This window comes from Notolepis coatsorum (assembly GCF_963971535.1).
Source record: "Notolepis coatsorum genome assembly, chromosome: 6".
Classification (NCBI taxonomy): domain Eukaryota; kingdom Metazoa; phylum Chordata; class Actinopteri; order Aulopiformes; family Paralepididae; genus Notolepis; species Notolepis coatsorum.
The window spans coordinates 130,246,911-130,271,078 of NC_140170.1; the positions used below are offsets into that span (position 1 = coordinate 130,246,911).

At 46.5% G+C, this 24,168-nt stretch overlaps 1 protein-coding gene across 1 annotated transcript in view; it reads left to right on the plus strand.

Moving 5' to 3' along the window:
• LOC311229667 (dedicator of cytokinesis protein 3-like) overlaps positions 1-24,168 on the plus strand; it is a gene marked incomplete at both ends in the record, with an annotated part of 403,980 nt that overhangs the window by 22,769 nt on the left and 357,043 nt on the right.

Genomic DNA, 24,168 nt, shown 5'->3' on the forward strand with positions numbered 1-24,168 from the left:
TATCGTAAAACCGAGAGGAAATGACTAAATCCAGATTTAACACTGTCATTGGAAAGAGGAGCTTTTTCCCTATCCATAGATGTATGATTTGGCCATAATAAGGTCAAGTTCAAGGTCAAATATGAATTTCTAATTAAAATGGATTATAATGTATTACTGTATCTACAAATCCTTCTGTTAAATCATCTTACCTTCATTCATTTGCTTAGATTTTTTGTACACTCGATCTCAAGAAGGTGCTGAATGAGGTCAGTGAGCATAATCAAAAGAACCTCAATGTTTCCATGGTGTTATTCACCAGCAAAGATGCTAAAAATAATCATAATTTATATTATACTTTGTTTCATCACAATTTACTCAAGCCTAGTAACAGACACAATATTTCTGACACTGGGAATACATAACCCCAGGTCCCTAGATGTTTCTAGATACCGAGAACATGCAAATTGACCTTGTAGAAGTGGAGCAATCTTCCATTTACTTGGGTATGTACCTTTAGGTGGAATTTCTGAAAATAGGGCTACAGCTTAACAGGTTTTAAGTCTCATGCACTGTCCACACATAAAGCAATGCTCATTTGTGTGACACATTATCATGTACGCCATGTCAAGGTGTACCAAAGGAGATTCCCATGATGCAGCAGGAACGGTCAGGCCTCCTGGATTCCTTCTGCACTGCCATGTGCACAACAGTGGAAACTCTACTTAAAGAACAGAACCATCTGAAGAAATTACTGTCATATCACAACATGTATCCAGTGACACAAAGGGACATTTTATATTTGTTCATGTTTCTTCAATTTGGGACAGACATCATCTTTTTTTTTGGAGTCCCTAAAAACTGCTAAATCATTTATGACCATGGAGATGGAGTGTTTTCACTGCTGAGCGCAAAGGTTACAGAGTGCATCAATTATTCACGGGTCTAACAGAGAGAAAAGTAAGAGAGAGAGAGAGAGAGAGAGAGAGAGAGAGAGAGAGAGAGAGAGAGAGAGAGAGAGAGAGAGAGAGGGGTGATAGGGAGGGAGGGAGGAGAGAGTAAAATAACCTGAAGTGAGCTGTTTTTTTACCAAATTCCAGAGTCAGCAATGTTGTCAGATAGATAGAGAGAGAGTGAGAGAGAGACACGAGAGAGAGGGATAGAGGTAGATAGAAAGGGAGGGAGAGACAGAGAGGTAGAGGGAGAGAGGGACAGTGGGAGAGAATGGGAGGGAGGGAGGGAGGGAGGGAGGGAGGGAGGGAGGGAGGGAGGGAGGGAGGGAGGGAGGGAGAGAGTAAACCTGTTGACCTCACCCGTCTGAGCCAAGGACCGTCAAATCAGACTTGCGACTCCAAACTGTTTGGCCATGAAGGTTGGAAGTGTCAGGGTATATGTTAACACGGACAAGACAGCCGATGGACACGCTGAATATGAATAGGGAGGAGATGTTAAATGATTTAGAACGACGGCGGGAAGCACAGTGCCAGAGATACTCTTCAGCCACAAGGAGGACAGACTAATAATAATAATAATAATAATAATAATAAATTGAATTTATAGAGAGAAGCGCCTTTCTCAGACTCATCGACACTTTACAAGAGAGAGAAGCTATATAAAAGAGGGCGTAAAAATACAGGAAATAAAACAAATTAAAGAAAAATTATAATAAGGAGGCAAGTTGCTGTCCAATTGGACGAAAAAGTTACAGAAAAAATAAACAAAAACTAAAACAACAGGATCGGTAGCTTAACACATTCCTTGCCAACCACGTATATATATACGTTATTGGGAGCCAGCGGTTGACGGCCAAAAACGTATATATACGTTTTTGACTCGTTTTTTCTTTTATTCTATTTTAATACCCTATTCAATTTCAGAGAGCTGTATTTTGCCTGGAAAAAGCATATGTGACTCGGCATGGCCAAAGCCGACTTGTGGCGTGAGTTACATTCCTCAGAAATTGCGAATATGTCTCGCGTTTCAGAAATAGGTCAAAATAAAACTATTGCATTTTGAAATGTTCTGCTTTGAAATGTTCTTTCTCTGTTCCCTTATTTGCTAAACTTAATACAACTTGTAAATGAGTTAATTATTGTTTGCGGGGAGCAGAGCCTCTGAACGGCAATGGTTTGAAAGCTTGCCGTTGCTAATAAACATTTTAAATATTTTTTATAAACTGGTCAACACTGCTCAAAATGGCTTTAGCTGCCTGATGCGCCTGCGCTGTGATCACAGCACATGCGCATCAGACACCCAATGCCTGAAATAAAGCTGTGTTGACCAGTGTTGACCAGTTTATAAAAAATATTTAATATGTTTATTAGCAACGCCAAGCTTTCAAACCATTGCCGTTCTCTGTCCAAGACCCTCGTGCAACTGTGAGTACATTTGAAATTTCTCTGCGATACTTGTATAACGAACGCTTCGCGTCAGACCAGTTCTTCAGAGTTAAAATAGGGTGGTTTCCTATTGAGGAGCAAAGAACTGTGGATTCACTCTGCCAAACCTTGTTGGCGTACAGTCACGAAAGGGGCTACGCTACAGGTGAACTTGTGCCAGAGGCTGTGTGCACAACATAAGTTCATGAGATGCTCTGTTCTCTTGTTTATCATCAAGTTTTTTTCTTTAAACAATATTTTTATTGGGTTTTACAGTACACAAGTCAGGTTTTCATTGCCATAAATTATTTTTAGTTCCTTTCTCCACAAGGTTTTTCTTCTCTACATAAGGTTCTGTTTCGTTAAGGCTTCGCTCAGCACCAGTTGCACTGTACTTCACTTCGTGTACATACACTGAATAAAAAAATTCCACCATGTACCTTTACATCCCAATATTCGTCTGACCACACCTCCATCCGCTTACCTTCATAAGCAGGTGTGTGGTCACCTACTCGCCTCCTTCTTCACTTTCACTACAAGGAAGTGCCTTCGGTAGATCCCCACTTGACGAGGTTGTTAGCTGAAGAAAGTTGAGACGTGTTTACATTGTGCTTATTTTTTTCTTCTCTCATATATTTGATAGAAAAACCTAAGTCATAATGTCTACTCTGGAGAGTCGTGTTCGCAGCGCCACTCTCCACCAGCGGTTCTCCATTTCCGCCTCCGTCGTACGTCCTGGAGCGGGGCTGTTGCCTCTCTCGTGGTTGACGGCCATGCCCGGTAGGCGTCCGATGGGTAGTTCGCCTCTCCAAGGAGCTGGTGCACCGGTGCCGTCGCCTATGCGATGGCCTGGTTCTGGCTCTGGTTCCTCTGTTTCCGAGGAATCGTCCGCTGTTGGGCGGCCGGTTCCTTTGGTTCCAGGGGATTTGAGACGTAAACCTTTTGCATCGGCTCGCTCCCGTCGCAAGATGGTGGCTTGCAGACGCGAACGGCCCGGGTTTGGTGAGTTGCTGGAGCCCAGTGAGGATGCGTCGGTCTCTACATGCCCGATGGAAACAGAGGATTACATGGTAGAGGCGGACGGGTTCTTATTTGAAGGCCCGGTGGAGACAGGTATCCCGCCCGTCCAGGTAACACTGGAGGGGGGTGAGATGTCTCCTTGGGGTGCCTCGTTTGAAGACGTTGGAGAAGAACCTCTGACTCGTCGGCGGGATGCCCTGCTATCAGCCACATCGGAGTGTGGCTCCTTGACCAGTGGAAGCCTGCTGTAGGTGAGGGATGCGGGCTCGGTGGAGGAAAGTCTGCAGGGGGAACTGCGGGCTTTGTTTCCCGAGCTCATGGCGGTGGCGGCAGTCGCAAACGGCGTGCCGCTGCCGCAGCCACTGCCTGTTCCTGTCCCTGATGATCTCATAGGTCATTTATGGCAGCGTCGCCCGGTGAGAGGGGTGGACGTTGTCTACCCATTTTTCCCCTCAATGGGGGCCTATGTTCGTCAGGGCCAGGTGGTGTCCCACATCATAGGCCTCACCCCCGCCTACGTACAAGTTACGCGGGTGGCGGGTTTGGTCGACGGTATGAGGGAGGGCGTGCCACGGCTTGATAGGCCGATGGCCGCGCTCCTCTGTCCGGAGGTGGTGTGGGAGCCGTTACGGAAGCCGGTTCCTCAAGGGAAATCGGCTAGGCGGTTGGCATACTGGAGCGACCAGTCATTTATCGCCGGAACACAATCTCTAGCTGCCGCGTCTAACATCGCGAAACTGGCAAGATTCATGTCCGGGATATTGACGGGCGGCATGGAGCAGAGTGATGTACAACATGACCAGCTCTCCCAAGCGGCAGGAGCTGTCCTGCATCTGACTCAGCTGCAGGCCATAGCCGCTGGGAAAGTGCGCGCCCTGGCAACTCTGAACCAGCGCCACCTTTGGCTGGAGCAGGCGCGTGTGCCGGAGAAGAAGGGGCTTCCACTTCTGACGGCACCCCTCTCCGATGCTGGACTGTTCGGGAAGGCCCTGCAGTTGATGACTTCGACGTGCAGAGAGATGCAGGAGGAACGCTCCGTGCTTCAACCTCATTTTCCCCCTCCCGATGTCGCCGGTGGGGTCAGACGGCTGCCACGTCGTCGAGCGTCTTCGCCGTGGCTGCTGCTGCCACCACCGCCACTGCTGGTCCTTCGAGGAAGAAGGCCAGGAGGAGAGAGAGCGCCGCCGCTACAGCCGACCCATCTACGCCCGGAGGTGACGGTAGGGACCGTCGAGACCAGCCGCCGATTGCTTACCGTCCCTCCGGGGCTCCCCGGGGTGGCAAATCCCGAGCGGCTCGAGGCAGCAGGCGCCGCTAGACCCAGTGACTTTTTTCCCCTGTGGTCCCCTCTGTTTTTCCCTTCCCTGCCTTGCCATATGATTTGTTCGAAAATAAAAAGTTCCCTCTAAAGGGGGACTGTATTTTTTGTTAACAAACTGTGTGTTTCTTCACCAAACATATGATGGGTTTGCAAAGTGTGAATCTTCACTAGTATGGGTTGATAGGAGGGTTACGTTCATGTTAAGAGCTTAAGCAAGGTCTGCAGCCTACACTCGGTTGAAAAAGGGTTTTTTCTACCTCGGCCTGAGTCTCCACATAAAGGTAGAGGTTACTTGTATGTTCTGTTGCTTGCATGAGTAATGTTGAGCTACAACACTGTTGTGTTGGTTGCAGTAATGCTCGTATAAACACGTACCACGGCTCAGCCGTTCTCGCTCTCTCTATCAGTGTTTTTCTATGTTCAACATTGTAAAGTTGTTGTTGTGTGCAAGGAAAGGGCTTGTGAGGGGGTACCGGATAAACCCCTCCTTCCCTCTTCTGATTGGTCAGGGGTTTTTATTCATCTCTTGTCAGTCCAGTCAGGGCCAAGCCGTTAGGCGACTTGGCAGGGAGGGGGGGGGAGGAAGGGTTCCCTAACTCTGCTCCTATTACACAGGCGTTGAGTGTTGGGTTTCCCCCCGTCATAGCACACGTCACTACGCACGTTGCTATTGACGATGGCTTTCGTGAGTTAGACCTGTATGTACGGTCTGTTGTTGTCAAAGTGTCGGGATAGAGCGTGGGTTCCACTACGCTCGATATATGTGTAACTTGAGTCGGTTGGTCACATGACTCAAGATTGCCATGGCTTTTTCACTCTATGACTCACGTGGGAAGTCTCTCTGGGGAGTTCCGTCTAATCCTCTGTGGTGGGGGTGACTGGATATAAAAATGTGAACAGTTTTTATCCTCAGCTGTGTCAAATGGGATTCATGTCAGTCGGTGCTTCTTTTCTTTTTAATAAAAGAGTGTGGAGTATAGGAAGCACCACACCCTTCTTGTCGTTCTCCCAGGCGCCTTGAGGATTCAATGAAGGGTCTAAATTAGCCTGTTCATTGATGTGGTTGTGTCCCGACGCATGCATGGTGCTAGCTCGGGGTGTTTCTGATGGGAATCATGCGGGTAGCTAGTACGCCTTGGTTGCTTGTGGTTAAAACAGCGTTTTTATAAAGCAACTGGGATGGAGGGTTTGTCCTCTTCCGAGAATCTGTTACTGGTTCTCGACGGGTTCTCGTTCATGTCTGGGGGATGTTAACGGAATAAGATCAGAACATAGGTAGAGGGGTCTCACGCCCTTGGGGTGGGCCACCGAGCACGGTTCACACCGGCCCGTCTGGGTGGCGCCCTCTTTTCATGTTTTTTGATCGACACGCATATCTGCCCCTTCTCCCGGAGTAGGCAGGTCGGCGTGGTTAGGGCACGGGACTGGTTCTGGTCACGCTGGTCCAGGTCAGTTAACCCGTTGTCCGCCGGGGATGCAGATCTGCTGTTCTGGTACCCTGAGGGACTTGGGCTTTTTCCAGGGGAAAAATGCCGGGTCGGCCCGGGGTGTCACAAGGTTAGGCGTTATGGAGACCCTTGTTGGGTACTCTTTTGTACCTGGCACTATCATAAGGGGCTGGTTCTTTTTTTCTTCGCTCCTCTCTCACGCATGGCTGAGAGAGGGCTGTTGGGGTGGTCTTCTGGACCTCCTCTGGTAACCCTGTGTGCTTCCCGAGCCGCCGGGCCCGGTCCGAAGGAAAGTTTCGTTGATACCGTAGACCTGGGATAACCCTTTTTCTTGAGGGGTTATAGGAACAACCACCGCATATGGTACCAAGGGGGTGGTTGATTCCGTGGTGTGTTGGAGCAGAGTCAACTCCCGGGTTACCCGGTTGAGTGTGCCCCTGCACGTTCATGACGTCTGCCAATCATGTCAGCCTTCTCTGCCTCGACCCCTCTGGGTGGGTTTTTTTAAATGGAGGCTTTGTCATGGTGATCAACAACGCCAGCATACGCCCCTTCTGCCGGGGGGGCTGTTTTCAGCTGACTCCTTTGGCGCCTGTCTCGTCCGCAGTGCTCCAGGCTCAGGTTACAGCCTGCTGCCTGGTTTCCCCGGTGCGCTGCCTGCTTCCGTTGGTTAACCTTTTGAGTGCTTACGGCCATGCTGACTGCCTGTGTTTCAGAGTCAGTGTGCCAGGCGGTGTGCTATTGGGGGGAAAGGGCCCGCTCTTGGAGGGGCCCTATCCGAATACGCTGGCGATGTGGGGGGCGGTGTCACTGAGTGACCACCTGGTGGGGTCTTGATGCCTGGCGTCATTGACCTCTCCAGGCCCCCTTTTTCCAGGGGATCCAGTCCCTTCAGTGGGACTGGGTCTTCCTTCGCGCTCCGCTGCTACAGCCTTGCCACGGGGTTAGGGTTGCTCTTGACCCCGTGATTTTGGGGGCAGTAACGAGGTTGTTCCTTCCGTTCGTTCCCTGGTGGCATGCGGGTTGTGCGTGTGTGTAGTCGTGGGGTCAAGCCACGGTCTGCTCACCCTGTGCGTTGAGTTGCTTGAGTTCCTCTTCGCCTGGTCGGATCCGTCTCCCTCCCGTAAGCCTCCAATAGGGGGGGTATCCTCCATTAGGGAGGGTCGGGGGGGCTCGGTCCTCCCCGGTCTGATGGTTGTGGGGGGCCTCAGCGGGGTGTATTTGTCGGGCTATGGCTCCCGCTCAGCCCCTGTTGTGCAACTGGTGCTGAGCGAAGCCTTAACGAAACAGAACGTAAGGTTATGTATATAACCAAGTTCTGTGAGTTATGGTGCGCTCAGCACCAGGACGCCGCTGCTGCCCTTGATCTCGCCTTGTGGTGAAAGTTTGGGAAGGAGGCGAGTAGGTGACCACACACCTGCTTATGAAGGTAAGTGGATGGGGGTGTGGTCAGACGAATATTGGGATGTAAAGGTACATGGTGGAATTTTTTTATTCAGTGTATGTACATGAAGTGAAGTACAGTGCAACTGGTGCTGAGCGCACCATAACTCACAGAACTTGGTTATATACATAACCTTACGTTATGCAGTGCTGGCTGAGAGCGTATGCTGGGCGATGACGACCTCTGCTGAACGGGGCGAACTCCCGTAGGCTGCAGGCAGTCAGGTGTAGATCTGGTCGCAGGCAGCCGGGGCAGACTGGTTGCAGGCAGCCGGAGCAGACTGGTTGTAGGTCCCCGCGCGTATCTGGGCCCGCACTCTATACCGTCACACTGTAACTACTATAACCCGACTACTAAGGACTCAGATATGTTGTTAGCCGCACGCTACTTATACCGCCACACTACTACTGTAACCCGATACTATGAACGTTAGTGCTTTGTTCTGTACCGTTTGCTCACACACTATCGCTGGTACTTCTAGGATATCACGTCAACTAGCAAGTACTTCCTATCACCCGTCGCTATCCCACGGGGCCCTTCAACAGAACTTCTGCAACAGGGCTCTTCCAGAGCACACGCCCGTTGCGACTGTTCATGGTCAAGTTCACTGCCGAAGAGAGCGTTCCTCCCCTTCCGCTTCCATATATCTCCTTCCATCTCCCTCCGACACTCTCCGCCTGCCACCACCCCCTGCTGGTCGCCTACTAGCCCGACAGGGAAAAGGATTGTAGAATAGAATCCAGTAATGCCGTTTATAATCCATATTCCAGCGATAGAAGAAGGAGACGCTTGTGTCATTGTTTGTGCGAATATCAATGAAACTAATTAGAATGTCTTGGTGCAGAAAGGGGAGATAAAAAGGCAAGTCAGCAGTTCTGAATAATAGACAATATTTTCAGGCTGCTACATCAAGGTGAGTAGAACTTCAAAAAGGAGTTCTGCTCTATTGTGTGTGTATTCGATTCAATTCGATTATTGAGTGTGTATTGGTTCAGTGCCTCCTCCTCGGAGAACCCTAACCCAAGTGTTACATAGCTCAATGTTGCAATATTTCTTTTCAATCTATACAGCTCGCGTGGGAAGTCTCTCTGAGGATTTCCGTCTCCTCTCTGTGGTGAGGGTGGCGGGATGTAAGAATGTAAAAAAAAAATACCCTTGGCCACGTCACGTGGGATTCATGTCAGTCGGTGTTTCTTTCTTTTTAATAATAAAAAGAGTGAAGAATATGAAGCACGACAACTCCTTGTCGTTCTCCCAGGCGACTTGAAGGACCAATGTCTGGTGTCTGGTTAGACTATCCATTGATGTGTTTGGGTCTCGACGCGTACATAGTGCTGGCTCGGGGTGTTTTCTGATATGAATCACGCAGGAGGCTTGTACGCCTTGGTTGCTCGTTATTAAAACAGCGTTTTTATAGGGCAACTGGGATGGGGAATTTTTTCCTCTTCTGAGCGCCTGTTACTGGGTCTCGACGGATTCTCGTTCATATCTGGGGGATGTTAACAGAATAGATCAGAACATAGGTAGAGGGGTCTCACGCCCTTGGGGTGGGCCACTGGGCGTGGTACAAATGGGACCGTCTGGGTGGCGCCCTCTTTTCATGTTTTAGATCGACACGCATGCCTACCCCCTCTCCTGGAGTGGGGATGTCGGCGTGGTTAGGGCACAGGACTGGTTCTGGTCGCGCTGGTCCAGGTCAGTTAACCTGTTGTCCGCCGGGGACGCAGATCTGCTGTTCTGGTACCCTGAGGGACTTGTGCTTTTTTCGGGGGGGAAAATGCCGGGTCGGCCCGGGTGTCACAGGGTTGGGCGTTATGGAGACCCTTTGTTGGGTACATGTTGTACCCTGCGCTATCATAAAGGGGCTGGTTCTCCATTCTTTTCGCTCCTCTCTCACGCATGGCGAAGAGGGGGCTGTTGGGGTGGTCTTCTGGACCTCCTCTGGTAGCCCTGTGTGCTTCCCGAGCCGCCGGGCCCGGTCTGAAGTTGTGTTTCGTCGACCCGTAGGCCTGGAATAACCCTTTTTTGAAAACTGAAACACTTGTACTGCGGTGAGGTATACCCGCAGGTGTGTTTTGGAGTTTTTTCTTGAGGGGTTATAGGAACAACCACCGCCTGTGGTACCAAGAGGGTGGTTGATTCCCTGGTGTGTTGGAGCAGAGACAACTCCCGGGTTACCCGGTTGAGTGTGCCCCTGCACGTTCATGACGTCTGCCAATCGTGTCAGCCTTCTCTGCCTCGACCCCTCTGGGTGGTTTTTTTTTGATGGAGGCTTTGTCATGGTGTGCAACAATGCCAGCATACGCCCCTTCCGCCGGGGTGCTGTTTTCAGTTGACCCCTTTGGAGCCTGTCTCGTCCGCAGTGCTCCAGGCTCGGGTCTAAAGCCTGCTGCCTGGTTTAAGTTATGGTTAGCCTTTTGAGTGCTTCAAGTTACAGCTATGCTGACTGCCTGTGTTGCAGGGTCAGTGTGCCAGGCGGCGTACTAGTGGGGGGAAGGGCCCGCTCTTGGAGGGGTCCTGTCCGAATACGCTGGCGATGTGGGGGGCGGTGTCACTAAGTGACCGCCTGGTGAGGTCTTGATGCTTGGCGTCATTGACCTCTCCGGGCCCCCTTTTTTCCAGGGGATCCAGTCCCTTCAGTGGGTCTGGGTCTTCCTTCGCGCTCCGCTGCTACGGCCTTGCCACGGGGTTGAGTTTGCTCTTGACCCCGTGATTTTGGGGGCAGTAACAAGGGTTGTTCCTTCCGTTCGTTCCCTGGTGGCATGCGGATTGTGCGTGTGCGTAGTCGTGGGGTCAAGCCACGGTTTGCTCACCCTGTGCGTTGAGTTGCTCGAGTTTCTCTTCGCACGGTCGGATCCGTCTCCTTCCCGTCCTCCAATAGGGAGGGTATCCTCCATTAGGGAGGGTCGGGGGGCTCGGTCCTCTCCGGTCTGATGGTTGTGGGGGGCCTCAGCGGAGTCCATTTGTCGAGCTTCTGGCTCCCGCTCAGCTCCTGTTGTGCAGAATGACGCTGAGCGGAAGCCAGTATGAAATAGAACATAAGGTTATGTATATAACCAAGTTCTATGAATACTGGTGACACTCAGCGTCAGGACGCCACTGCGGCCCTTGACCTCGCCTTGTGGTGAAAGTTTGGGAAGGAGGCGAGTAGGTGACCACACACCTGCTTTTTTTTTTAAAAACTTTGGCCATTCCCCTGGCTCTTTTATGTGTTTATCACATTTATACTGGTCAAGGATGACCGACAGAAACAGGCTGAAAGGGTTCAGATGGGGGGGAAGACACTCTGGGAAAGGCACGGCTGCAGTCGGGATTCGAACTCGCTAAGCCCCAGATCCGTGACGAGCACGGTTGTCCACGGCGCTGAAATAGCGCTTGCGGTACGTGGTGAGCTACTGGAGCTCCCCTGACCACACACCTGCTTATGAAGGTAAGCGAATAGGGGTGTGGCCAGACGGATGTCGGTATGTAAAGGTACATTGTGGATTTTTTATTCAGTGCTGTGCACAAAGTGAGGTTAGTGCAGAATGACGCTGAGCTTCACCAGTATTCATAGAACTTGGTTATATACATAACCTTACGTTAACCTTTCACTACCATACTACAGAAGGTTCATTTTTCACTACCACACTACAGAAGGTTAACCTTTCACTACCACACTACAGAAGGTTAACCTTTCACTACCACACTATAGAAGGTTAACCTTTCACTACCACATTACAGAAGGTTAACCTTTCACTACCACACTACAGAAGGTAGTGGTTGCAGTTTGCACGGTCACAAGAAAACTCATTGTAATAACAAAGGCCCTCAGACTGGAAAGCTGCCAGGTGTTAATTGCTCTAGAGAGGAGGGGTGCCATGGATTACAATGAATTCTGGGTAGTTGTAGTTGTCTTACAATGTAAGCGAATTGCCCCTTCTCTCTCGAAGGCCCTTTATCTCTGAATACGTGTTGTGATATCACCATGATTCATAGGACATAGCTTGAAAAGTATCCCCCCAAAATTGTCAAGTGATGGCTTATTTTGAAGGTATGAATCTGTACTTTCATATCATAATTATTTTTTTCAAGCTGTATCTAAAGGACCCAAGGTCTATACCTGGTCACATATTGGGACTCCGAAGGTGCAGTACCTGCCAGATCCTGCTAGTGGCGCTGTATCGAGAATGCAGTAACCCCTGTTCCAGACCGGGTGCCACACTGAAAACGCTCCGGGGGCTCTTTTCTACTAACCTGAAACTAGGGCTTCACCCGATCACATTGAATAGTTTTCGGGACCCCCGATTCATTATGCTGTGGTGGGTTATGTCGTGGGCCAAAATGGACATATGATCTACCAGCTGGCAATCAAATAATTGGAATATTCTTTTTGGAATCCCACCGGCCACAGGTAAGGACAATTTAATGTCAATTTCAGCTTGATCGTGCAAGGATTTAATAGCCATCCCCCTGATCAGTGTATGTTGTGGTAATAACGAATGCCGTTATTGGCAATCAATTAATCCGAACCCCCCCCCCCCCCCCCTTCCATGCATTCATAATGAAACATAATACCTATCATATGCATTTGATTATTTTATTGTAGCATGTGTAGGGACAAAAGGCCAATGGATTTGGTATAATACACGTCACGGCTTATAAATAGCCTCACAGGAATTAGCCCCGATCATTCCGAAATATCATATTCACCACGGTATGAAACGGAACGTATGGATGGAAAATTATTTCTTTTTTGCATCTTGAACGGAAGGTTCTTACTGTCAAATGACCATGATATTGTATCCATAGCTATAATATAAAATATAGATTTAGCTCTACAAACAACGTGACGCACAGTGAAAGTGTGTAATGGAAAGCTGGCCTAGCTATAGCTATCTGGGGAATTCAAATGGCCGTGAATGTGTTAAAAGAGTCAGGGGGGAAGGGGGTGGGCTACTTGGGAGCAGGGCCATGTTGCGCGAAGGCAAGTGTGAACAGGTGTGTTTTTAGGTGTGTTTTTGAAGAGGTTGATCAGAGCCTCGGATAGAGGGGGAGAGGGAGTTCCACAGCCTGGGGGCAGCTACAGAGAAAGCTCTGTCTCCCAGTGTGGAATGCCTGGTGCGGGGGATGGTGAGGAGGTCGGAGTTAAAGGAGTGGAGGCCTCATGCTGGAGTGTAGGGGTGGAGTAGGTCGGTCAGGTATAGGAAGGGGCCAACCCCGTGCAGGTATTTGTAGGTGAGGAGGAGGATCTTGTAGGGGATTCAGTAGTTGATGGGGAGCCAGTGGAGTTTTTTCAGGGTAGGGGTGATGTGCTGCCAGGGTTTGGTGCGTGTGAGGACCCTCAAGCCTGTATCATGCTTAGCAAATGGTATCATTTATGACAACTGTTTGCGATATGTTAAAAGCACCCGCTCCTCTCCATGCAAAATATTCATACAGGATGGTGGGGTGGTGTTAAGAGCTACAGGGGTCTCTATCTATCTCAACACTTCTTTGAGATAAAACCCTGTGGCCGCTCGAATTCCCTTTGTGAGTTGCTACTCTCACTAAGTTCTCGAGTCAATTCTCAATCCTAATCACGCCATGTATTAAGCCCCAGAACCTCTGATTAGTTCAACAAATCCATGAACCAGTAGCCTTGGTACTCCTCACACAGCGTCTTGTTGTGATACATTTCTAAAGGACTAGGTCAAAACACGCAAGGGATCCACATCAGAGTCCTACTATTTTGACTCCAACCCGGGTACAGACTAAGAATACTGAATAGCCATCAAAGGTATAATTTTAGCTAGAAGCAGTACCAGCAATTAATTTAATCTGTATTCAGGCTACCAGGACATCTTAAGATTTAAGATTTGTTTATTAAGGACAATGCAAATTAATGAACATCATTTACATGTGTATGCATAACATCACAGCATGATAAGGACGTAAATATTCTGGGAATAGCACAGGGCTAATTTCCACCCGTAGTCCTAACATAAAACAAACACAAAACGGACCATACAACGTTCATTCATAAAAACTGACATCACTGACATGACCACACTAACATGACATTCAGTCAGTACAACATCACTAACATCCCTAATGAGTGCATATTTGGCTGTCTAACAGCCATTTCCTGAGTTGGCCCCTAAAGGTGGACAGGGTGGTACATTCCCTTAAGGGGACCGGAAGGCTGTTCCATGTTCCACTTCCCTTTATCGATAGACATTTTTTGCTGAAGGCGGTCTTTCTAAAATGGACCTCACAATCCCCTCTGGTGTTTGACCTAGTGGCTAATCCAGTGTTCCTTTTCTCGTGGATAAACTCCTTGAGAGGGGATGGGGCTAATCTGTGCATGCATTTATATACAAAGCAGGAACTTTTATAACGTCTGAGGTTTTCAAAATAAAAAATTTGATGCTTATCCAGGATTTTACAGTGGTGGTATGAGTACTGTTTCCTGTCATATACCTTCAATGCTCTTATTCAATCACGCTTACCTCAGATGTAGAACTGTTGAGTTGTTCCCATTGTGAAAGCAAGGTGTGGCAGGCGTTTTGAAAGATCATGACGCTCGTGAAAGAACACGGTCCAAGAGTTGAATCGAGTATTTAACTAAATTTGTTTAATTAGAAAAAAGAGTTACAATAATACTGTCTTGGAAAGATCCAATCCAGGAAAATAATAAAGCAGGATACAAAAAACTCATCAAAGCCGAAGTCAACATCTTTCTCAGGAAGAACAATAAACCTCTATTGTCTAAAAATCATCACAACAAGTGAGCGGAGAGCCAGGAACAGCTCTTCAAATCTAAACAGACAGGATAGTGCTGGCCATCATAGGGGGAGCCCGCACGGAAAACATCCAGTTCCAAGTCCCTTACACCGCACAACTTTGGAATGGAGATAAAAAAGAGAGTCACAAAAACAAGCCGAAGAAGGCTTTTCATGCGCGAACACTACTTTTTATACACAGGTCCGTAGCGTCATATTGCAAGCAAAGATAAACACTCCTTCTTTCAAATGTGGCTTGCCATTGGCTTATCACTACTCCAATGGTTAGTAACTTTGAAAAGTAAAAGTAACAGTTTAACTGAAACGGATTACTGTAATTTGGAAATCCCCTAGGTTCCCTCTCATTATAAATCAATGTCATGTGCATTTGCACTGGTCCCCGGCCTTATTGGCAGGCTGGTGAGGGAGACTGGTCTAGGAGGAATAGCCTGTAAACTATAGATATATACATATATATATATATATACAGGTACTCTAGCATACACAATCAACATACTAATCATGGTTATATGTTTACACATCACACATGTAGCTTAATCATCACCCGTTGTGTTTTAAACACACGTACAGCAGTGTGCAGAGACCGTCGGTAGTGTGATAGTAAAGGGTTAACCTTCTGCCGCACCAATCAGCACGCTGCTTTCCCTGTTGTAGCAGGCTACAAGGCCACACAGGGGCCCGAGAGGGAGACAGCGTTTTGGAGGAGTAGTAAGCATATATATATACAGTTTAGGTACTTTAGCATATACAATCAACATATACTAATTATAGTTATATGTTTACACACCACACATGTATTTTAATCAACGGTGAAAGAAAGTTGGCACAGAGGTCTGTGAGGGAGAACGGGATGGCAAATTCTGGGTCACGCTGGCTGTGACTCTCAACAGGTGGATAAGGTGGTGGTTGTTGTTGTTTCAAGTTTCAAGTTTCAAGTTTCTTTAATAGTTGTCATACAGAAGTACAGAATACTTTTGTACAAAATGCTTCTTACTGTTGCGCTCCAGAGACTGTGCATGACAAGATAAGTATGAAATAAAAACATAGTAAAAATTAGAAGTAAAAAAAGAGGTCACAGTGTTCAGTTTAGACATATGTACAATGTTCATAGACGTAGTTACCATACAATATACAATACTGTGCAGTGTACTAATATACAATACTATATAGTGCAAGGCATAAATGGACGAGGTGCAGTTTAGGTACAATTCACAGTAGGTGTACGAGTTGTAGTGCAAATCCTTTATCAATAAATATAAAGTGTAAGTGTGTTTGTGTGATCTAAAGTGTGGAGAGTGGGTGCTGCAGTGTGTTGTTTGTTTGAGTGAGTGTGTGCTTGTGGGTGTGTGTGCTGTGTGCATTTGATGGTTGTTGCATAGTGATTATTGTTCGTTTAGCGATTATTGTTCGTTTAGCAGCCTGATGGCCTGGGGATAGAAGCTCCTTCTGAGTCTTTCTGTGCTCGCCATAAGACTCCGGTATCGCTTGCCTGACGGCAGCAGTTCAAAGAGGCAGTTGTTCGGGTGGCTCGAGTCCTTAATAATTCTCTTAGCCTTCCCCTTGCACCGCTTGTTGTAAATGTTCTGGAGGGTGGGAAGCCCCCCTCTAATTGTGCGTTCGGCTGAACGTGTCACTCTTTGTAGTCTGCTACGGTCTTGTGCAGTGCTATTCCCAAACCAGGAGGTGATGTTGCCGGTCAGGATGCTCTCTATTGTACATGAGTAGAAGTTCCTAAGGATCTTCTGACTGACTTGGAACTTCCTTAGGCGCCTGAGGAAGTAGAGGCGTTGTCGTGCCTTCTTCACAACACTGTCAATGTGTGTGGTCCATGTCAAGTCCTCGGATATGTGGGCTCCGAGGTACTTGAAACTGTTCACTCTCTCAACTGGTGCCCCGTCGATGCTGAGGGGGCTGTAGTCCTTGACCCCCGACCTCCTGAAGTCCACAATCATCTCTTTTGTTTTGCTGACGTTCAGGGAGAGGCAGTTCTCCTGACACCACTGTGACAGGTTCTCTACCTCTTCCAGGTAGGCCCTTTCGTCGTTGGCAGAGATCAGGCCCACCACTACTGTGTCATCAGCAAATTTGATGATGGTGTTGTTGTTCCGCTGTGCTACGCAGTCATGTGTGTACAGGGAGTAGAGGAGGGGGCTCAGAACACAGCCCTGGGGGGCCCCTATGTTGAGCGTGATGGATGAGGAGGTGCAGTTGCCGGCTCTTACCACCTGGGGTCTGCCCGTCAGGAAGTCCAGGACCCACTGGCACAGGTCATAGTTCAAGCCCAGGTCCCTGAGCTTGGCTATGAGTTTGGAGGGGACTATGGTATTGAATGCTGAGCTGTAGTCGATGAACAGCATTCTCACATAGTTCCCCTTCCTCTTGTCCAGATGTGATGCTGCTGTGTGCAGCACATGGGCTATGGCGTCCTCCGTGGACCTGTTGGGGCGATATGCAAATTGCAGAGGGTCCAGGTTGATGGGGAGGGAGGAACAGATGTAGCCCTTCACTAGCTTCTCAAAGCACTTCATGGCTATGGAGGTGAGGGCTACAGGGCGGTAGTCGTTGAGGCAAGCGGGCGTAGATTTTTTGGGTACAGGGATGATGGTGGACTTCTTCAGACAGGTGGGGATGACGGCCTGTTCCAAGGACAGGTTGAAGATGTCAGTGAATACCGGGGCCAGTTGGTCGGCACAGACTTTTAGGACGCGGCCGGGGATGCCGTCCGGTCCTGCTGCCTTCCTGATATCCACTTTTTTAAAGATCCGTCTCACCTCATGCTCTGTTACCCTGAACACTGAGTCTCCATCAGCAGACCCCCCCCCCCCCCATTGCCGTGGTTTGTAGGCTGGTGTTGTTATTCACAGCCTCAAACCTCGCATAGAAGGAGTTGAGATCATTTGCTAAGGAGATGTCACTGTTCAGTTTGAGGGGGGTTCCTTTGTAGTCTGTCATTGTTCTGAGGCCCTGCCACATGCCTCTAGAGTCAGCCTGTTCAAACTGAAGTTCAACTTTATCCCTGTAACGCCGTTTTGCCTCTATTACTGCTCTCCTGACGTTGTATCTTGCCATCTTGTGTTCTTCCATGTTGCCTGTCACCAGCCCGGTGTTGTATGCTGATGTGCGCACTTTCAGAGCCTCACGGACGGATTTGTCTACCCAGGGCTTTTGATTTGGGTAGATATTAATTTTGGTGGTGGGGATTATTACTTCTACCTGAGTACAGACATAGTCAATCACCGTTTCGGTGTATTCGTTAATATTGGCTGTGTTATCACGGAATACACTCCATTCTGTGCTTCCCAGCACTGCTTGGAGTGACTCCACTGACGTCACGGCCCAACGCTTAACCTCTCGCGAGACCACCGGCGTTCGCTTGAGAGACTGTTTGTACTTAGGCAAAAGAAAAATTGCAGCGTGATCGCTTTTACCGAATGGACTAAGAGCCTGTGACTTGTACCCATTCTTAAATTGCGAGTATACATGGTCTAATATGTTCTCGCCTCTGGTGGGACAGGTCACATGCTGATAGAAATTCGGCAGCACCTTTTTAAGACGCGCGCTGTTGAAATCCCCCAAGACCAAAATGGCCGCGTCAACGTTAGCTGCCTGGAGTTTGTTTACCTCGTCGTGAAGTTTTGAAAGTGCGACCTCAGTGTTCGCGTGTGGTGGAATGTACACTCCGATGAGGATGATGGACGTTAACTCTCTTGGGAGGAAGAAGGGTCGACATTTTATCGTGATAAACTCCAGGTCTGGGGAGCAGTGGTTAGACATTTCCTTTGTGTTGCCTACATCGCACCACTCCTTGTTTATCATGAAGGCAATGCCGCCTCCTTTCTTCTTTAATGACTCTTCTGCCGTCCGGTCTTTGCGGAGAACGAAGAAATGGTCTGCCGGTTCTATTGCGTGGTTCGGGACATCTGGACTCAGCCAAGTTTCTGTGAAACAGAGGACGTTACAATCCCGAATGTCCCTCTGGAATTGGATCCTTGCTCTGATGTCGTCCAATTTGTTTCCTATCGATTGCACATCGATTGTTGTTGTTGTTGTTGTTGTTGTTGTTGTTGTTGTTGGTGGTGGTGGTGGTGGTAGTGGTGGCAGCAAAACACCAAAAGCATTCAGAAAGTAACACCCGCTCACCTTCATATACTGTAGCTACAGTAGGTGGAACGAGGACACAAAGTGCAGTGTGACATTATGAAGCGTAGGGTGCAGGACACAACCCATTTTGGCTTTTGGTAAATATTTTGAGTTAGATGAATCATGTTCGGCATACACATCTCTGCTATAAATCAACACTTGAGCTTTGTTTCTTGTACAATTCCACCAAAAGTAGCAGAAGTGAAATGTTACAACTTACCCCATCGGCGGGCAGTTAGTTTACAACAGTTAGTTGTAAATTGGTCCAAAACAAACTAAATGGTGCAATATGTGTAGCCTAAATATTAAGCAATGTTGGACACGTTAACCAAATCTACTGTCCCCAAACTTTATAACACCCAGCTGGTGCAACAGAACCCATCATGGGGCACGTTGGGGCACATTTATGTTGAAACTGGTAAATTATTCATATCCAACACAAAACCCTTTCATCAGCACTATTGCTGAATCTGAGATATTTGCTGCCTTTTTTCTCTGCATATATTTATTGATAACAGTGACAACCTCACCCAATAACCTACAGTTTAATACTTCACTTCATTAAACTTGAGACCTCCATCTGCCCCACGGTGTATGGTGCGGTGCACTCTTTTGCTGTGGTCACTCTGGCCATAGTTCTTATTCCAGTTTTTTTTTTTTTTTTTTATTTATTTATTTATTTATTTATTTATTTATTTATTTATTTATTTATTTATTTATTTATTTATTTATTTATTTATTTATTTATTTATTTATTTATTTATTTATTTATTTATTTATTTATTTATTTATTCAGTAATTTGCAGTGTTTTGTAGGGCTTTTATTTATTTTCAGACATCACAATGCCTCGTTGAGGGATGACTATAAATGTAAAACGTAATTTTTAATGATACAAATATTGTCGTATTTATTATTATCATAATTATTTAATTCCGAGGATGTCTGTAGAATCGACGTGAACACAATGACATGATTTCTCCTAAATTAAGCCCTTAGGAACATGGCGCCCACCAGTCTGTCCGACTTACGACTTTCCACGCTCGTAAATCCTGCTCTTAGCTACGAGCTAATCTCAGAGAAGGAACCGTTCAAGAATTCCAAAATCGGCCCGAAAAGTGGAATTACAATGAAATTGGCTTGTAACCAAAGTCTGTTGGTGAATGAGGACCATTGTTGGTTTATGAGGTGCTTCACGTCTCAAAGGAACACTCAAGAACCTAAAAGAGTAACAAGAGGAGAGTTTGTGATGCTCCTTTTAGGGATGAGCTGTAAGCTAATGGTGCTCCTATAGCCACACCAGTTCATCATAGAGGATAGGAGACAGTATTCATGATGGAGATCATGAACTTCATCCTTTCCCCCACCTTGACATCCAGTGTATCCAGGCTCCGGTCCTATGACAGACCTAGGCCATTTGTTGACTTATATTCAAATCATATATTCTTATCTATTCACAGAAAACATATAGATCTAATCATTTCCATATTAGATATTTCTTATGTATACTAATCAAGGCAATCATAAATGAATATGCAGGCTTATCAGGGCTCCAGAGTGCGACTGTTTTGGTCGCATTTTGCGTCTCAAAAATGTTTTCCCTTGTCGCACTGGTGCAGCTCCCAGCAGGTCTGTCTGTCTGTGTGTATGTGTGTGTGTATAGTGTCCTTTGCCCCGTGGCCATGTGCGTTCTCAAAAAAATAAAAAATCTGCCTTTGATTGGCTCTAACACGTGCATTCTGCAAAGACCAGACCAGCCTCTGATTGGCTCCTATCATCACCCTGAAATTCGTCTTGGCTGAATGACGGCCTAAATAAAATAGCATGTGAGCATCAACTTTCCAAATTGAAACGATAAATAAGCACAGAGTCTCATACTGGTTTCATAATACAATGTTTCTGAATGGACGTTTGGATTAAACAAAGTGTATGCAGTGATGCTTTCCCAGCGGAACACAAGCTGCTTAACGTTACACAGGTATGTTATGCACGTTAATTACGCTATGTAACGTTAGAGCGCAGCTAACGTTAAGATAGCAGGGGCCGTCAGCCAACAATCTTGTTTTAGCAAATGTATTCACAAAATGGATTATCATTCAAACGTTATTGAAGCCTCCCATGACCAGTAAGTAGGTACTACTACTCAACCGCAGCAATGTGCGCTATGTGCCTAAAGTCAAGACTCGACATTACTGAACTAGAAAAAACCTGCGAGTAAGTCAAGTACACTGGAGTGAGGCACGGACGGAAGTGGCCATTTTTCAAAATAAAATACCCGAAAGACAATTAGTATAGGGAGGTGTAGTGGTTACGTGATTGCTGTTTCCGGCCGGTCCACCATCTTGAAAACACAATGTATTTGCCCATTGCCCATTTCTAAATCGTCTCGTTTAAAACAAATAAAGCATCAACATTTGCATGGTGTACCTTTCTGTGCGAATTCATCCACAATCTAATAGCTCAACATGAAAATATTCACAATTGTAAAAAAAATATCGCCGAATTGTATTTCAACCAAAAATTTTTAACAAATAATGTTAGTAATGGAAGGGAACTAATTTTGTGCAAAAATGGAAAGCTTTCCAAATGTTCATGAGGTAGAATTGTTACAATAGCCGATAATCCATTTTCCCAATGATAAATCCCTATACGGGTGGACCTCGCAGGCGGTCCAAAGTGACGTCAGACTACACCTCCCTATTTAGGAGCAAATTGTTTGCATGATTAAAAACGATGGTTCGAACATCCGTTCGAAAAACCCTGGCGAATGTTCGAATCCCAAAAACAGGCTTGGGGACAGCTCTAACTGGAGCTGAGCTGAATGTGTTAAAATAGACATAAAAAAGTGAAGGATTGGACTTTGCGAGCTAACTGTAATACAATGTTATTTTTTACAATCATTTACATAACATCTTAAGAAATTATTAATGTATATGGGAACTGACAAAAAAGGTAAGTGTAAAGGTAACGCTTAAAATGTATTATTGCAGCAGCAAAAGGCGCAGTGAAAATGTTTGGGTGCACCTAAATTATGTGCTGGTGCACCTAAATGAAAAAGATAGGCGCACTGGTGCAACCAATGTAAAAAGTTAGTCTGGAGCCCTGCTTATGATGTTATTGAATTGCTCTACTACAATGGCACCAGAACAACACAACAACCATTTCCATTTCTCTTTGTAACATTGCTTCATAATTGATTTGTGGCATGTGTGCACACATGCACACACACACACACACACACACACACACACACACGCACGCACGCACACACGCACGCACGCGCACACACGCAAACACACACACACACACACACACACAAACACGTACACAGGCATGCACACACACAGACAATAATTGTTTGTCTGGTGCTTGTATCGTTAACAAACCCGAAGCAATGTTTGTATTATTTTTCTCTGGTAATCATGGGAACAAATATGTGTTATCTGCCTTTGATAAACAAAGGCTGTGTTGAGCATTTGATGAAGCAGTACAACTCGGTTAGGGCTTTATGAGACAGGAGGAGCAATAAATGTGTACATAATTGTAGGTCTTTATTCATTATCATCCACTCTGGCTCTCTTTTTCTCTCTCTCTATCTCTGTACCCGGCATGTAATTGAAAACATAAATAGCATTTTATATTTCCAAAAGGAACATTTACAGGAGAGGAGACTTGGCTCATGAATGCTGAAGTATTCTCTCCTCTTCTTTTTCTCTCTCTCTCTTCATCTCTCTTTCTTTGTATCTCTCTCTATTTCTCTCTGTTCCTGTTTTGTAATAAGCTGACCTTTTCAGGTGAGACTAATTAGGAACAAGTTGTTTTTTAGATGACCCATTGCCCCACACACACACGCACGCACGCACGCACGCACGCACGCACGCACGCACGCACGCACGCACGCACGCACGCACGCACGCACGCACGCACGCACACACACACACACACACACACACACACACACACACACACACACACACACACACACACACACACACACACTCACACATTTTAATACTTTATTTGGTTCCACAAATTATATTACATAAACAGGGAATCAAATGTATCGGGCCAAGCAGCACTGAACACTTAAGGGTACACATAGCACTTCCTTCTCCACGTGGCTAAGCTGCCAATAATAGCCGAGACAGAGCAATATTTGGCAATTTGTTTGGCTTTTCTTTTAGACATTGCAGCAATTCTCAGACCGGTCATGGTGCATTTGTATACATGGCCAAGACTTCCGAATACAAGTACACTATATCTACACCTATACCCAAGGTCAGCCATCACACTGAGCAGTGGTTGGTATTTGATAAACTTGTCCCGGAAGGCCTGGTCCATGTACAGATCAAAGGTACAGCCTACTTCTATGACACACACACACACACACACACACACACACACACACACACACACACACACACACACACACACACACACACACACACACACACACACACACACACACACACACACACACACACACACACACACACACACACACACACACACACACACTGGTTTTGTAGATACAGTACTGAATTTTGCCATCCAGATACATGCAATTCTAAATATGAATATAGAATATCAGGCCTATAAATTACCTTATTATGGCCAAGTCACACATCTATGGATCGGGCCAAATCTCCTCCTTCCAATGACAGGGTTCAATCTGGATTTAGTACCACCAGGTGCCCCTGACATGGCAGCAAAAACCGTGAATGAAATCTACTGTAAGTACAGTTACTTTTTTTAATGTAAATAGCTCTGCCATTTTTCATCAGATTGCAACGCGTTTTTTTGTTAGACGTTCACAGAAAGGTAAAGAAATGAACTACGTTCTATTTTATGGCAATGACGTTCAGGTTTGTTCGACCCGTGAGATATGATCCAGAAAATAATGTTAAAAAAATAATGTTCACGCTGGAAGTCAGATGATTGAGGGGCTGGCGTGAGCTGGGTAGTGTAGTTTTATGAGATTCGAAAACCCATCTAAAGCCCTGGGTCTCTTCTATACACACGTATGACAGCTGCCTTTATTTCCGTCTAATTCCTCTGATTTCCGCAGGGATGCGACAAGATATTTATGAACTCATATTTCGCTAATAACACTTAAAATCATTGGTAAACAAACGTAGTGTTGAAAATATACACTTTGACTGCTGTTTTGATAGGGTTAGGGTCTTTACTCTTGGCTACATTTAAAAATGTTACATTAATTAATACGGACTGTATTAATCTATTTATGACGTGAAATAAATCTCGGCCCGGTACAGGGCCTGTCGGGCTTAACAGGTTCAGCGCCAGAGGTCGCTGTGGGCATATGGCCGTGTGTGCCAGTGCTTTGTTCAATGGTGATATACTGCATTTCATTATAAATCGTGCCATTCCTCGCCTGGATCAATAATCAATCTGAAATCAACGCTAGGTTATCGGTATTATGTTTCATCATGCATGCATGAAAGGGTGGGGGGGGGGGTAGTTTTTTTATGCTTCGATCGCCACCAACGGAATACGCTACATAGTACATTACAGACACACGCTCAGACAGCGGGGAAAGATTATCGGATCAACGCAAGATTGATAACATATAGCCCTTACCTTGTCTCTGATGTACTGCAAAAAGAATAATCCAATTATCTGATCGCCATTCCAAATACTGATCGCGATCGTGTT